Raw genomic sequence first — 13,642 nt, forward strand, 5'->3', positions numbered from 1 at the left:
CTGAAGTCTCAGGGCCATCAAAGATTTCCTCTGCCAGCACCTGGACTCTCTGCTGAGACTCCTGTCCTGCCAAGTGGTGCATAATCCAGTCCCTGGGCCCTTGAAAGGAGAAGCTGGTGTGAAAACCAAGAAAAAACACGTAAACTGACTTTGGACGACTCTGGACTGATGCTTCTGCCGAATCTTGGGACACCGCCTGCACCTGAAGCCGTGGTCTTCTCTGGAGTGCTACGACACAGCAGGCCCGACACCGCTGCAGCCTCACTGAAGTCCGCAACTCCGTGGAAGTCGCCGCACCATGTTGTGACCCCCAGATATTGACTCTGCCGGAAGTACGCGGATCCAACGCTTCACACCACCGACACCTCACCTCCACCGCTCCACAGCAAGGACCCGACACCTCTTTGTGACGCCTTCACTCCGCAGCACCGCAACAGACGACGCCTTGGGTCGAGCGACGCCACGATCTCTGACTCCGTGGAACGGCTTGTTTCCTAATTTTTACAAGGTACTGTACCCGAGGGTCCATGTGACTCCGTGACCGGCACCATTGGCGTTGGATTGTTGGGAAGGACTCCATCATGATGCCGTGATATCACCTAAACGAAGCATTTGTGTTTCTAAGTGCTATTTTTGTGTTTAATCTTGCAAAATTCATAACTTTGTTTGTGTATGTTGGATTTTGTGTGTTTTGGTCTTGTTTTGCTCAGAAAAAAATATTGGCGACTTTTCTAACCTGGTTTTGATTGATTTTGTAGTGGTTTTACTGTATTACTGTGTGTGTTGGTCCATATACTTTACACATTGCTTCTTGGTTAAGCCTTTCTGCTCATGCCAAGCTACCAAGGGGGTGAGAGGGAGTTCACTGGCTGTGTTTCTTCATTGCCCTAACTAGAATGAGGGTCCTTGCTTTGACAGAGGGGTAACCTTGACTGCCAGCCAGATAACCCATTTCTAACAGCCATGTTCCAGGTTCTTCATGCTTTCCTGATTTTGTTGCAATAGATAGGGGGACATTTCCAAGACACTGTGAGGTTAGAAAAGTAACTAATTTGAATATCGGGGAAGGCAGTTGGGTACTGGGTCTCATAGTCATGAGTTCTGTTGAGATACAGTTTAAGATAAAGCTGTGGAGAAGGGTAATCAAAATTAAATAGTGATTGTCACTGGTCAATGCTCCTTAATATGGATACCAACAGAGATATAGGGCCTCATTATGAGTTTGGCAGTCCCACCACAAGACTGCCAAACTCATGGGGAAGACACCACCACCATGGAAGTGACGTCCTCACACCCCTAGTCCCCGCCCAAGTGTATTACAATGTTCCAGCCAGGCTGAACAGCAGGAACAGTGATAGGATATTGGCCTATAAGGGAGCAGAGACCAATATCCTCACACTCCAGATCCCTCAGAATGCGCATTCCAACAGTGCTAGGCAGGGAGGCCCCTGCACTGGCTTTCCACCGCTTTTTCATGGTGGGGTCCCCACCATGAAAAGGCTGGCAGAAAGTGGGTTTGTAAACAGACAGGCGGCATGTGCTCAGCGTCGCCATGGCTGATTACAAGCCCGACCATTGTCACCCCATCTGGATCTATGACCCTGGTGGAGACGGCGGTCCTCAGCCGGGTAAGCCTGCCAAAGTCTTAATTTGGTGGTCGGACCTCCAAAGCCGCAGCGGTCCGAGTGCCACCACGAGTTTGGCAATCTCATGACTGCCAAACTTTGTAATGAGGCCCATAGTGTATTTTCTGCTTGAATAAGGATCTGTCCTCTGTGTGAGATATGAACAGTCTGCCATTCAAGGTTCATCAGGGAGTAAGACAGAGGTGCTTATTGGCCCTAATTTTATATTTATATATATATATATATATATATATATATATATATATATATATATATATATATATATATATATATATATATATATACATATATATATATATATGTTCGATGGCATGTGTAGCTGCAGATACACATGCTGTGCATATCCCGCCATCTACTGTTGGGCTCGGAGTGTTTCGAGTATTTTCGAGTATTTTCGAGTCACGAGATCGAGGGACTCCTCCCATTTCGGCTCCATTGCGCATGGGCGTCGACTCCATCTTAGATTGTTTTCTTTCCGCCATCGGGTTCGGACGTGTTCCTCTTCGCTCCGTGTTTCAGTTCGGAAAGTTAGTTAAATCTCAGAAAATTTGACAGTATTGTTTGCGTTCGGTATCGGGTTAGTTAACGCAGATCGACACTGAAGAAAAGAAGAGCTCCGGTAGCCCTTCGGGGCTTCTATCCCCCGGCGGGGCCTGGTCCGCCCAACCGCGTGCGTCTTCAAGGCTAATGGAACGGACCCCAATCCGCTTCTGCCCCGAATGCCACAACAAGTATCCTTACACAGATCAACATCTGGTCTGTAATTTGTGTTTGTCCCCCGAACTCAAAGAGGATACCTGCGAGGCCTGTCGGGCATTTCGGTCGAAGAAAACGCTACAGGGCCGGAGAGTACGGAGGCTTCAAATGGCATTGACGCCGTCAGGACACCACGACGTCGAAGAAGAGGAGACTTTCTCCATTGCTGACTCGGACGAGCCCGAAACGGAGCAGACGCCGAAAACCGTGAGTAAACCAGCCCCGGCCAAAACTCACGCCAAAATCATGAAGGCCCAGGGGACGCCACCGCCGGCAGGCCATGGCTTAGCCCGTAAAACCGGTGACCATCCATCGGCACCGAAAAAGGGCTCACACGTGTCGAAGTCATCCGACTCCGGTTGAGATCCCGGCACAGAGTATACTCGACAGCGAGAACCTGGCTCCGACCAGACTCTACACCGACATACCGGCTCCGAGCTAAGTCGTCACCGAGAGATCGGCACACCGAAACCGAAAAAAGTGGTTTCGGAGCCGAAAAAGACTGTAGAAAAAGGTTTGGTACCGAAACACCCAGCTTCGGAGCCAAAAACAAGCTCCTACTCCGAAGAACAAGGCCTTTCAGCACAACTACAAGGCCATAAATTTGGACAAGAGCTAGAAGCGGGGGAACCAGATTATACACAAAGAAGGCTCCATATTCAAAAGAAAACAAGGAAAATAATAACTCTCCCTCCTATAAAGATGAAAAGGAAACTTGCTTTCTAAGACAAAGAAAAACAGCCAAGCAAAAGTGGCAAAAGCAGTAACTCCACCTCGCTCTTCGCAACACCCATCACCATACCACTCACCACAACTGTCACCAATTGCAACCCCCCCTATGATGCAATCTCCAAAGCACACAGGGATGAGCCAGGCTGACCCAGATGCATGGGATCTATATGATGCACCAGTATCAGACAATAGTCCAGACTGCTACCCAGCAAGACCATCACCACCTGAAGACAGTACTGCCTACACGCAAGTGGTGTCCAGAGCAGCGGCTTTTCACAATGTGGCACTGCACGCTGAACCCATTGAGGATGACTTTTTATTTAATACTTTGTCGTCGACACACAGTCAGTACCAAAGTCTTCCAATGTTACCAGGGATGTTGAAACACGCAAAACAAGTATTTCAAGAGCCCGTCAAAGGTGGAGCCATCACACCTAGGGTGGAGAAAAAGTACAAGCCTCCCCCTACAGACCCTATGTACATCACGCAACAACTGACACCTGACTCAGTAGTAGTAGGTGCAGCACGTAAAAGGGCTAATTCACACACCTCTGGAGATGCACCACCACCCGACAAAGAAAGTCGAAAGTTTGATGCAGCGGGGAAAAGAGTTGCAGCACCAGCGGCCAATCAATGGCACATTGCCAATTCCCAAGCTTTATTGTCAAGATATGACAGAGCTCATTGGGATGAAATGCAGCACTTTATAGAACATCTGCCCAAGGAGTTCCAAAAGCGTGCACAACAAGTGGTGGAAGAGGGCCAAAGTATCTCGAACAATCATATACGATCGGCAATGGACGCAGCGGACACAGCGGCAAGAACTGTGAATACAGCGGTCACTATTCGGAGACACGCATGGCTACGCACCTCCTGGTTTAAGCCAGAGATCCAACAGGCTGTGCTTAATATGCCTTTTAATGGACAGCAGTTGTTTGGGCTAGAGGTGGACACAGCTATAGAGAAGCTGAAGAAGGACACTGATACGGCCAAGGCCATGGGCGCGCTCTACTCCCCACAGAGCAGGGGCACATTTAGGAAGACACAATTTAGAGGGGGGTTTCGGGCCCAAAGCACAGAACCCTCAACCTCACAAACCAGACTCACATACCAGGGTCAGTATCAAAGAGGAGGCTTTCGAGGACAATACAGAGGTGGACAGTTCCCTAAAACTAGAGTAAAGTCCCAAAGTCCCAAAACACCTCAAACTAAACAGTGACTTCAGTGTCACAAATCCCCAACACATAACACCAGTGGGGGGGAGACTCACAGATTATTACCAAAGTTGGGAGGAAATAACAACAGACTTGTGGGTCCTAGCATTATCCAACATGGTTATTGCATAGAATTCCTACAATTACCACCAAATGTGCCTCCAAGAACACACAACATGTCCAAACAGCACTTGGATCTATTACAACTAGAAGTCCAAGCGTTGTTACAAAAAGACGCAATAGAACTGGTACCCAACCATCAGAAAGGTGTTTATTCCCTGTATTTTCTAATACCTAAAAAGGACAAAACTCTGAGACCCATCTTAGATCTCAGATCACTAAATCTTTACATCAAATCAGATCACTTTCACATGGTGACACTTCAAGAAGTAATCCCCTTGCTCAAACAACAAGACTACATGTCAACATTAGATCTCAAGGATGCGTACTTCCATATACCCTTACATCCTTCACACAGGAAATACTTAAGGTTTGTAATCCAAGGAGTACATTACCAATTCAAAGTGTTACCATTCGGGATAACAACAGCACCAAGGGTATTTACAAAATGCCTTGCAGTAGTAGCAGCACATTTCAGAAGACAGCACATACACGTATTCCCGTATCTAGACGATTGGTTAATAAAAACCAGCACTCAAAAACAGTGTCTTCAACACCCAAAATACGTCATAGAAACCCTTCACAAACTAGGGTTCTCAATAAACTACCTAAAATCACACTTACAACCATGTCAAATACAACAATAATTAGGAGCAACAATCAACACAAAAAAAGGGATTACCACTCCAAGTCCACAAAGGGTACAAGCATTCCAAAACGTAATACAAGGCATGCACCCAAACCAACAATATCAAGTAAAATTAGTGATGAAACTTCTAGGCATGATGTCTTCATGCATAGCCATTGTCCCAAACGCAAGATTACACATGCGGCCATTACAACAGTGCCTAGCGACACAATGGACACGAGACAGGGTCAACTTCAGGATCTAGTGTTAATAGACCGCCAAACACACACCTCGTTTCAATGGTGGAATCCTATAAATTTAATCCAAGGGCGGCCTTTCCAAGACCCAGTGCCTCAATACATGATCACAACAGATGCTTCCATGGTAGGGTGGGGAGCACACCTCATCCAACACAGCATCCAGGGACAATGAGACGCTCAACAGAAACAACTCCATATAAATCAGTTAGAACTACTAGCAGTGTCTCTAGCGTTGAAAGCATTTCAACCACTAATAGCCCACAAACACATTCTCGTCAAAACAGACAACATGACAACAATGTATTACCTAAACAAGTAGGGAGGTACACACTCAACACAGTTGTGCCTCTTAGCACAGATATTTGGCATTGGGCGATTCACAATCACATCCGCCTAATAGTGCGATACATACCAGGAATTCAAAACCAGTTAGCCGACAATCTCAGTCGGGATCACCAACAGATCCACAAATGTGAAATTCATCCCCAGATACTACAAACCTACTTCCAAACCTAGGGAACACCGCAAATAGACCTATTCGCAACAAAAGAAAACACAAAATGCCAAAACTTCGCATCCAGGTACCCACAGTCTCACTCCAAGGGCAATGCGTAATGGATGAGTTGGTCAGGGATATTTGCTTACGCTTTTCCCCCTCTCCCACTCCTTCCGTATCTCGTAAACAAATTGAGTCAAAACAAACTCAAACTAATACTAATAGCACCAACTTGGGCACGACAACCTTGGTACACAACACTACTAGACCGGTCAGTAGTGCCTCATATCAAACTAACAAACAGAAGAGATCTGTTAACTCAACACAAACAACAGATCAGACACCCAGCATCTCTCAATCTAGCAATCTGGCTCCTGAAATCTTAGAATTCAGACATCTAGACCTTACACAAGAATGTATGGAGGTCATCAAACAGGCTAGGAAACCTACTACAAGACATTGCTACGCAAATAAATGGAAGCGATTTGTTTATTACTGTCATAACAATTAAATACAACCATTACACGCGTCCACGACAAACATTGTAAGCTACTTACTACACTTACAAAAGTCTAAGTTAGCTTTTTCGTCCATTGAAATACATTTCACAGCAATTTCTGCCTATCTGCAAACTACACATTCAACCTCGTTATTTAGAATCCCTATCATAAAAGCATTTATGGAGGGATCAAAAAGGATCATTCCCCCAAGAACACCACCAATTCCTTTGTGGAACCTCAATATTGTATTAACACGACTCATGGGTCCACCATTTGAACCCATGCACTCTTGTGAAATACAATACTTAACATGGAAAGTAGCCTTTCTAATAGCTATCATATCTCTTAGGAGAGTAAGTGAAATACAAGCCTTTTCCATAAAAGAACCCTTTATACAAATACACAAACATAAAGTGGTTCTACGCACAAACCCCAAAATGTTTGCCAAAAGTTATATCACCATTCCACTTAAATCAAACAGTGGAACTCCCAGTATTTTTTCTACAACCAGACTCTGTAGCTGAAAGAGCATTACATACATTAGACGTAAAAAGAGCACTAAGGTATTACATTGATAGAACTAAACAATTTCATAAAACAAAACAATTGTTTGTAGCTTTTCAAAAACCTCATACAGGAAATCCAATATCCAAACAAGGCATTGCCAGATGGATAGTTAAGTGTATTCAAACCTGTTATGTTAAAGCAAAGAGAGAACTGCCTATTACACCAAAGGCACACTCCACTAGAAAGAAAGGCGCCACCATGGCCTTTCTAGGAAATATACCAATGACAGAAATCTGTAAGGCAGCCACATGGTCTACGCCTCATACATTCACTAAACATTACTGTGTGGATGTGTTAACAACACAACAAGCCACAGTAGGACAGGCTGTACTAAGAACAATATTTCAGACAACTTCAACTCCTACAGGCTAAACCACTGCTTTTTGGGAAGATTACTGCTTTGTAGTCTATGCACAGCATGTGTATCTGCAGCTACACATGCCATAGAACGGAAAATGTCACTTACCCAGTGTACATCTGTTCGTGGCATGAGACGCTGCAGATTCGCATGCGCCCTCCTACCTCCCCGGGAGCCTGTAGCCTTTATAAGTTGATGAAAATAAACGTGTACATTTGTAAATATATATATCACTTTTAGACACATTATGTACATACATACTTACTCCATTGCATGGGCACTATTACTATATACACAACTCCTGCCTCACCCTCTGCGGGGAAAACAATCTAAGATGGAGTCGACACCCATGCGCAATGGAGCCGAAATGGGAGGAGTCCCTCGATCTCGTGACTCGAAAATACTTCTTCGAAGAAAAACAACTTGTAACACTCAGAGCCCAACACTAGATGGCGGGATATGCACGGCATGTGAATCTGCAGCGTCTCATGCCACGAACGGATGTACACTGGGTAAGTGACATTTTCCATATATATATATATATATATATATATATATATATGTGTGTGTGTGTGTGTGTTCGGTGGCATGTGTAGCTGCAGATACACATGCTGTGCATTATCCTGCCATCTAGAGTTGGGCTCGGAGTGTTACAAGTTGTTTTTCTTCGAAAAAGTCTTTTTGAGTCACGGGACCGAGTGACTCCTCCCTTTAGGCTCCATTGCGCATGGGCGTCGACTCCATCTTAGATTGTTTTCTTTCTGCTATCGGGTTCGGACGTGTTCCTCTTCGCTCCGTATTTCGAATCGGGAAAGTTAGATAAAGTATCGAAAATTCAACTGTATTGTTATCACTCGGTACCGGGTTAGTGTTAGTGTATCGGCACCGACATCAAGACCGCTTCGGCGGCCCTTCCGGGCTTCCACTCTTCACTGAGGCCTGGTCGGCCCGACCACACCCGTTGTCTCAGACTAATGGACCGGACCCCCTCCCGTTTCTGTCCTAAGTGTCACGCAAAGTATACTTATACATACCAGCACTGGGTCTGTAATCTGTGTTTGTCACCTGATAACAGAGAGGATACTTGTGAAGCTTGCTGAGCGTTTCGATCGAAAAAGACCTTGAGAGATCGATGCACAAGAAGACTACAAATGTCGTCGAAACCGAAAGAACAGCTCGACATCGAAGAGGAGAAAAGTATCTCCATCCAAGAGATGGACTCAGATGAATCCGAAAGTGAACGACCTTCGACGGTGCAACGAACAGTGAGTAAACCTGCCCCGTCCCAAACTCAGGGTCACACCAAAACACTTAAGACCATGGGGACGCCACCGCCAGCAGGCCATGGCTCAACCCACCAAAAGGAAGGTGACCAAACATCGCACCAAAAAAGGCCAAGGAGTTGCCGAAGACTTCCGACTCCGGTTGAGAATCCGGCACCGAACGATTTCGACACCGAGTGATCGAATCAACAAAACCCCGAAAAATCTCCTCGGAACCAAAAAAGACTATAACAGCAGAAACCTCGGTACCGAAAAAAGCGGCCTCGGAGCCGAAAAGAAGCTTTTATACAGAAGAGCAAGGACTTTCCATGCAACTCAAGGAAAGACATCGATTTGAGCAAGATTTAGGTATGGAAGAACCTGACCATACATAACGGAGGTTCCATATCCAAAAAGAGACTGGCAAGATTCAGACTTTACCTCCACTCAAATCAAAAAGGAAACTTGCATATCAGGAAACAGAAATGCAGCCAAAGGCCAAAGTGGTTAGAAACAAATCACCACCACCAATGGTCTCACCACAACCAGCCCCACTGCACTCGCCACAATTGTCACCAGTGGGAACACCTAAAATGCAGTCACCCACACAAACTGGGATGACCCAAGATTATGCGGATGCATGGGTTTTATATGATCCACCAGTATCGGATAACAGCCCAGAATGTTATCCAACCAAGCTGTCACCACCAAAAGACAGTACTGCATATACGCAGGTACTATCCAGGGCAGCTACGTTCCACAACGTAGCAATGCACACAGAGCCAGTGGAGGATGACTTCCTTTTTACCACTCTGGCTTCCACCCACGCATCCTACCAAAGACTGCCAATGCTCCCGGGCATGCTCAAGCACACGCAACAGGTCTTCCAGGAGCCTGTAAAGGGAAGAGCTATCAAGCCTAGAGTTGAAAAAAATACAAACCACCCCTAACAGATCCAGTGTTCATAACATAGCAGCTCACACTGGACTCAGTGGTTGTAGCGGCAGCAAGAAAAAGAGCAAACTCTCAGTCGTCAGGAGATGCTCCACCACCTGACAAGGAAAGTCGGAAATCCAACGCTGCAGGCAAGAGAGTGGCATCACAAGCAGCCAATCAATGGCAAATTGCGAATTCACAAGCCCTACTTATGACAGGGCACGCTGGGACGAGATGCAAGACATCATACAGCACTTGCCCAAGGAACACCAAAAACGTGCCCAGCAAGTAGTGGAAGAGGGACAGGCCATATCTAACAACCAGATAAGGTCCGCACTAGACTCGGCAGACCCGGCAGCACGGACTGTCAACACGGCTGTAACCATTCGCAGGCATGCATAGCTGCGAAGTTCTGGATTTAAGCCAGAGATTCAACAAGCGGTGTTAAATATGCCGTTTAATCAAAAACAGTTGTTTGGGCCGGAAGTCGATACAGCCATTGAAAAAAATGAAAAAAGACACGGACACGGCCAAAGCCATGGGCGCGCTCTATTCCCCACAAGTCAGAGACACCTTTAGGAAACCACAATTCAGAGGGGGGTTTCGGCAACAACCATCTGAACCTTCAACCTCTCAAACCAGACCCACCTATCAATCACAATACCAAAGGGGAGGGTTTTGTGGTTCCTATAGAGGTCAATTCCCAAAAGGAAGGGGAAAATTCCAACCAGCCAAACCAAGCCAGACCAAGCAGTGACTTCAAAGTCACAACACCCCAACACTTGTCACCAGTGGGGGGAAGGCTAACCACATACTACCAAAACTGGACACACATTACCACAGACAAATGGGTCCTATCAATTATCCAACATGGCTATTGCTTAGAATTCACAACATTCCCTCCAGATGAGCCACCAAAAACGCACAGGCTATCTCAAAAACATGTAGACCTATTACAAATAGAGGTCCAATCACTGCTACTAAAACAAGCAATAGAGCTTGTACCCAGTCACCAAAAGGGAACAGGCATCTACTCACTATATTCCTGATTCAAAAAAAGGACAAAACGTTAAGACCTATCTTAGATCTCAGAACACTGAATCTCTTCATCAAATCAGATCATTTCCACATGGTAACACTTCAAGACGTAGTTCCCTTACTAAAAAAGGAGGAATACATGACAAGATTGGATCTCAAGGATGCGTATTTCCACATACCCATCCATCCTTCTCACAGAAAATACCTAAGGTTTGTAATGCAAGGCAAACACTATCAATTCAAAGTGCTACCGTTCGGAATAACAACAGCCCCCAGAGTATTCACAAAATGCCTAGCAGTAGTAGCCGCTCACATAAGGAAACAGCACATGCACTTATTCCCATATTTGGACGACTGGCTAATAAAAGCCAACACTCAACAACAATGTCAATTTCACACGCAATACGTCATAGAAACTCTACACAAACTAGGGTTCTCTATAAATTACCAAAAATCACATCTGCAACCATCCCAAATACAACAATACTTGGGAGCAACACTCAACACACAAAGGGCAATTGCCACTCCAAGTCCACAAAGAGTCCAATTGTTCCAAAATGTAAGATCAAGCATACAACCAAACAAACACTACACGGTAAAGTTTGTAATGAAACTACTAGGCATGATGTCCTCATGCATAGCCATTGTCCCAAATTCAAGATTACACATGCAGCCCTTACAACAGTGTCTAGCAAAACAATGGACACAAGCACAGGGTCAACTTCAAGACCTAGTGTTGATAGACCGCCAAACACACTCCTCGCTTCAATGGTGGAACCCTATAAATTTAAACAAAGGCCGGCCATTCCAAGACCCAGTGCCTCAAGCTATTATCACAACAGATGCTTCCATGGTTGGCTGGGGATCACACCTCAACAATCACAGCATACAGGGTCAATGGGACAATCAACAAAAACTACTTCACATAAATCACTTGGAACTGCTAGCGGTATTTCTAGCATTAAAAGCGTTTCAACCTCTAGTAGCCCACAAACACATTCTTGTCAAACAGACAACATAACAACAATGTACTATCTCAACAAACAAGGGGGGGGACACACGCGTCACAACTGTGTCTCTTAGCACAAACGATTTGGCATTGGGCAATTCACAACCACATTCGCCTAATAGCACAATACATACCAGGCATTCAGAATCAGTTAGCCTACAATCTCAGTCAAGATCACCAGCAAACTCACGAATGGGAAATACATCCCCAGATCCTACAGGATCACTTCCACCGCTGGGGAACAACAAACATAGACCTATTCGCAACAAAAGAAAACGCAAAATGCCAAAACTTCGCGTCCAGGTACCCACACCCTCAGTCCAAGGGCAATGCTCTATGGATCAGCTGGTCAGGGATATTTGCTAACGCTTTTCCCCCTCTCCCACTCATTCCTTATCTAGTCAACAAACTAAGTCAAAACAAACTCAAACTAATACTCACAGCACCAACCTGGGCTCGCCAACCGTGGTACACAACACTGTTGGACTTATCAGTAGTACCCCACATCAAACTACCAAACCGACCAGATCTGTTAACACAACACAAACAACAGATCAGACACCGAATCCAGCATCGCTCAATCTAGCAATCTGGCTCCTGAAGTCTTAGAATTCGGACATTTAAATCTTACACAAGAGTGTATGGAGGTCATTAAACAAGCGAGAAAACCTACAACAAGACATTGTTACACAAACAAATGGAAAAGATTTGTTTGCTACTGCCACACTAATCAAATTCAGCCACTACATGCCTCCACAAAGGACATTGTAAGCTATTTATTACACTTACAAAAGTCAATCTAGCATTCTCTTCCATTTTCATCCATCTCACTGCAATATCTGCCTATCTGCAGATTACACATACAACATCACTTTTTAGAATCCCAGTCATTAAAGCATTTATGGAGGGACTAAAAAGAATCGTACGCCCAAGGACACCACCAGTACCTTCGTGGAACCTTAATATTGTATTAACACGACTCATGGGCCCACCATTCGAACCCATGCATTCTTGTCAAATCCAATATCTCACTTGGAAAGTAGCCTTTCTAATAGCTATCACATCACTTAGAAGAGTGAGCGAAATACAAGCATTTACTATTCAAGAACCCATTATACAAATACATAAACATAAAGTGGTTCTCCGTACAAATCCAAAATTCTTACCAAAGGTCATACCACCATTCTTTCTAAACCAAACTGTGGAACTCCCAGTCTTCTTTCCACAACCAGACTCAGTAGCTGAAAGGGCCTTGCATACATTAGACATAAAAGAGCACTAATGTATTACATTGACAGAACAAAACAGTTTCGTAAAACAAAACAATTGTTTGTGGCTTTCCAAAAACCTCATGCAGGTAACCTTATATCCAAACAAGGCATTGCCAGATGGATAGTTAAATGCATTCAAACTTGCTACATTAAAGCAAAAAGAGAATTACCTATTACACCAAGAGCACATTCCACTAGAAAGAAAGGCGCCACAATGGCTTTTCTTGGGAATATACCAATGACAGAAATTTGTAAGACAGCTACCTGGTCTACGCCTCATACATTTACTAAGCATTACTGTGTAGACGTGTTAGCAACACAACAGGCCACAGTAGGACAGGCTGTACTAAGAACAATACTTCAGACAACTTCAACTCCTACAGGCTAAACCACTGCTTTTTGGGACGCTTACTGCTTTGTAGTCTATGCACAGCATGTGTATCTGCAGCTACACATGCCACCGAACTGAAAATGTCACTTACCCAGTGTACATCTGTTCGTGGCATGAGACGCTGCAGATTCACATGCGCCCTCCCACCTCCCCGGTAGCCTGTAGCCCTTTTTAGTTGCATAAAAATTGAAAATATGTATATAAATAGTATTTTAATAGACATTAGGTACATACATTACTACTTCATTGCATGGGCACCTCTAGTATACTCACAACTCCTACCTCACCCTCTGCGGGGAAAACAATCTAAGATGGAGTCGATGCCCATGCGCAATGGAGCCGAAAGGGAGGAGTCACTCGTCCCGTGACTCCAAAAAACGTATTCGAAGAAAAACAACTTGCAACACTCCAAGCCCAACACTAAGTGGCAGGATAGTGCACAGCATGTGAATCTGCAG

The sequence above is a fragment of the Pleurodeles waltl genome, chromosome 6 (assembly GCF_031143425.1).
Source record: "Pleurodeles waltl isolate 20211129_DDA chromosome 6, aPleWal1.hap1.20221129, whole genome shotgun sequence".
Classification (NCBI taxonomy): domain Eukaryota; kingdom Metazoa; phylum Chordata; class Amphibia; order Caudata; family Salamandridae; genus Pleurodeles; species Pleurodeles waltl.